The 4,035-nt window shown below is 48.6% G+C and overlaps 1 protein-coding gene and 1 long non-coding RNA gene across 2 annotated transcripts in view; one reads left to right on the top strand and one right to left on the bottom strand.

The window, feature by feature from the left end:
* The window catches only part of LOC122542087, a 47,302-nt gene that overhangs the window by 17,163 nt on the left and 26,104 nt on the right, over positions 1-4,035 (bottom strand). The gene's annotated exons all lie outside the window — the stretch shown is intronic.
* Positions 3,321-4,035, top strand: part of LOC122542086 (G-protein coupled receptor family C group 5 member B-like) — a 7,164-nt gene continuing 6,449 nt past the window's right edge. The window contains exon 1 of the mRNA XM_043679429.1: positions 3,321-3,442. The gene's annotated coding sequence lies outside the window, so the exon portion shown is untranslated. The remainder of the gene's footprint in view (positions 3,443-4,035) is intronic.

Here is a 4,035-nt window from a genome sequence, read left to right as displayed (position 1 = left end):
GGGAGGGAAATATATCCTTGGTGGTGGAGTCTGTTTGGAGGTGGTGGAAATGACGAAGGATGATATGATGTATCTGGAGGTGGAAGGTGAGGACCAGTGGGTTCGGTCCTGGTGGCGGTTGGAGGGGCGGGGTTCAAGGGCGGAGGAGCGGGAAGTGGAGGAGATGCAGTGGAGAGCATCATCGACCACGTCTGAGGGGAAATTGCGGTCTTTGAAGAAGGGGGCCATCTGGGTTGTTCGGTATTGGAATTGGTCCTCCTGGGAGCAGATGCAGCAGAGGCGAAGGAATTGGGAATATGGGATGGCGTTTTTACAGGGGGCAGGGTGGGAGGAGGTAGCTGTGGGAGTCAGTCGGTTTATAGTATACGTCCGTGTTGAGCCGGTCGTCCGAGATAGAAATGGACAGGTCTAGGAAGGGGAGGGAGGAGTCTGAGATGGTCCAGGTAAATTTGAGGTCGGGGTGGAAGGTGTTAGTAAAGTGGATGAACTGTTCAACCTCCTCGTGGGAGCACGAGGTAGTGCTGATACAGTCATCGATGTCGGGGTGGAAGGTGTTGGTAAAGTGGATGAACTGTTCAACCTCCTCGTGGGAATGAACTGTTCAACCTCCAATCGCCACCAGGACAGAATCCCACTGGTCTTCACCTACCACCCCACCAACCTCCAGATACATCGTATCATCCTTCGTCATTTCCACCACCTCCAAACAGACCCCACCACCAGAGATATTTTTCCCTCCCCTCCCCTATCAGCGTTCCGGAAAGACTGCTCCCTCCGCGACTCCCTCATCAGATCGTCACACCCCCCACCAACCCAACCTCCACTCCCAGTACCTTCCCCTGCAACCGCAAGAAATGCAAAACTTACGCCCACACCTCCCTCCTCACTTCTCTCCAAGGCCCCAAGGGATCCTTCCATATCCATCAGAAATTCACCTGCACCTCCACACACATCATTTACTGCATCCGCTGCACCCGATGTGGCCTCCTCTATATTGGGGAGACAGGCCGCCTACTTGCGGAACGTTTCAGAGAACACCTCTGGGACACACGCACCAACCAACCCAACTGCCCCGTGGCTGAACACTTTAACTCCCCCTCCCACTCCGCCAAGGACATGCAGGGCCTTGGCCTCCTCCATCACCAGATCATAGCAACACGACGCCTGGAGGAAGAGCGCCTCACCTTCCACCTTGGAACCCTCCAACCACAAGGGATTTCTCCAGCTTCCTCATTTCCCCTCCTCCCACCTTGTCTCAGTCCCAACCCTCGGACTCAGCACCGCCTTCTTGACCTGCAATCTTCTTCCCGACCTCTCCGCCCCCACCCCCTCTCCAGCCTATCACCCTCACCTTAACCTCCTTCCACCTATCGTATTCCCAACGCCCCTCCCCCAAGTTCCTCCTCCCTACCTTTTATCTTAGCCTGCTTAGCACAGCTTCCTCATTCCTGAAGAAGGGTTTATGCCCGAAACGTTGATTCTGCTGCTCCTTGGATGCTGCCTGACCTGCTGCCCTTTTCCAGCAACACATTTTTAACTCTGATCCCCAGCATCTGCAGTCCTCACTTTCTTCTAGTTGATCTTTTTTGACCTGCAGAGCGTGCTGTCTAATGTCTGTTCTCAAACTGTAACCTATCCAGCACATCAGGCACATAGACCAGGGATTGGAGTAAATGTTTCATCTTTTCTTGCATGTTCCTAGAGGGTTAAACTATAAACATTGCTGCAGTTTGTAACATAACCAACAGGAGATGAATGAGAGAGTAGTCAGCTTTTCATTATCCCCAGTCCATGCATCTCTCCCTTTGAAGGGTTGATCCTCGAAGGGTTGATCCTTGAAGTTCCCTTGGCACCTCTTAATGTTTGACATTCCACAGTTCGTCCCAAGCGCTTTGCCAAAGAGCTACTGAATTTATACCACTGTTCATGTTTTATTAAATACCTCCAGTAAATCGAGGTTTAATTTGAGTGTAAGTGATGTATGGCTATGATCTGTTAGCTTGACGTGACACAGCAGTAGGGTTGTACCAGCCCACACTCTGCAGGGTGACTCGATCACACACTCTTGATGGAGCAAGTCATTGAGATTGGGCCATGGAGACCATCCAATAGAATCTGGTCCTGGTGAAATGTTTGGGGCATAAGAACCAAAGCAGCTTCCCCAGATACTCACCTTGGGGCCAAATTCCACCCCAGCTCCATTTACAAGTTTGTTGATGATACCACCATTGTAGGTTGGATCTCAAACATCAACAAGACAGGATACAGGCAAGAGATAGCGTGCTTAACAACATAGTGTAAAGACAATAGTCTCTCCCTCAATGTCAGCAAAATGAAGGAGTTGGTCATTGACTTCAGGAAGTGGAGATGAGGATGTGCCCCTTTCTGTATCAATGGCGCTGAGGTGGAGATGGTTGAGGGCGTCAAGTTCCTAGGAGTGTTGGCCACCAACAATCTGTCCTGGTCCACCCTCGTCGACACGACAATTAAGAAAGCACAACAACATCCCTACTTCTTCAGGATGCTAAGGAAATTCAGCCTGTCCACAAGGACTCTTAACATTTTTTCCAGATGCACCATAGAGAGCATCACAGCCTGGTATGGTAACTGCTCTGCCGAGACCATCAGAAATTACAGAGAGTCGTGAACACAGCCCAGTCCATCCTGAAAACCAGCCTTCCATCCAGTGACTCCAGCTACATATTCCACTGCCTCGGAGAAGCAGCCAACATCATCAAAGACCCCTCCCACCCCGGTTAAACTCTCTTCCACTCTCCTCTATTGACCAGAAGATACAAAAGTTTGAAAACATGTATCAACAGCTTCCAGAATACCTTCTTCCCCACAGTTATCAGACTTGTGAATAGACCTCTTATATATTAGAGTTGATCTTTCTCTACACATTCTCTGTAGCTGTAACACGATATTCTGCATTCTGTTCTGTTACCCTGAAGTACTCATGTAAGGAATAACTTGTCTGGACAGCACACAAAACAATACCTTTCACTGTATCCCGGTATATGATAATAATAAATCAAATCAAATCATTGTTAGTGGGAGCTTGCTGTGCACAGTTGGCTGTCACACTCCCTACATTACCACAGTGGGATGCTTCATTGTCTGTAAAGCACAAGGAGACAGCGGAGATTGCGACAGGGCCTACGTGAATGCAAGTCTTTCCCCCTTTATGGAATGAGTGGGTAATAGTTGTGGATGAGTGCAGAGTTGCCTGGAGGATTGGGCTGGTCTCTCAATTCCCAACATGTTCTACCGGAGTCTGTAGCAGCAGCAGCAAGAGACCAGGCGGGACCTGAGGCTAAGCAGCGTCAGAGAGGACTGACGTACAGGTGGACCCACCTGGAGGATATAAAAAGGCAGCAGCAAAGGGAGAGCTTATTAAAGACGCTGCTCGGGAACAGACGGTGCCCCAGAAACTTCCCAGGTAGGAGAGTTCGGAAAGTTAGTGACTTGTTTCTTGTTAAATAAGTTCATTTTCTATGTTTCAGAAGCTGGCGCTGGATTCGATATTTCTTCTTTATTCTGCGTTTCCGCCTGTTTTGTGGGTCTTGAAATAAAACGAAGCAAATTATTGAATCCGAGATCCGGAGGAAAACAGAGACAGCTCGGGGGGAGGGATTGAGTGAGGAATAATGAGGAGGGAGAGGTCCGCTTGAACTCTGAGCCGGTCTGAGCCACAATCACTTTGTTATTCTCAGTGAGTTGGGGTAAACTGTAGGGGACCGTGTGCGCGCTCTTGATCAACAAGTCTTCGTTCCTACTTACAGATTTAAAAATCACACAACACCAGGTTATATTCCAACAGGTTTAATTGGAAGCACACTAGCTTTCGGAGCGACGCTCCTTCATCAGGTGATAGTGGAGGGCTCGATCGTAACACAGAATTTATAGCAAAAATTTGCAATGTGATGTAACTGAAATTATACATTGAAGAATTGATTGTCTGTTAAGCCTTTCATCTGTTAGAATAGTGATAGTTTCACTTCTTTCATGTGTAAATCACAAAACCCTTTTTTT

This window comes from Chiloscyllium plagiosum, chromosome 39 (assembly GCF_004010195.1).
Source record: "Chiloscyllium plagiosum isolate BGI_BamShark_2017 chromosome 39, ASM401019v2, whole genome shotgun sequence".
In the NCBI taxonomy this organism is placed as follows: Eukaryota; Metazoa; Chordata; class Chondrichthyes; order Orectolobiformes; family Hemiscylliidae; genus Chiloscyllium; species Chiloscyllium plagiosum.
Note: the sequence above shows the minus strand (reverse complement) of the source record. Positions and strands in the feature narration are given on the sequence as shown.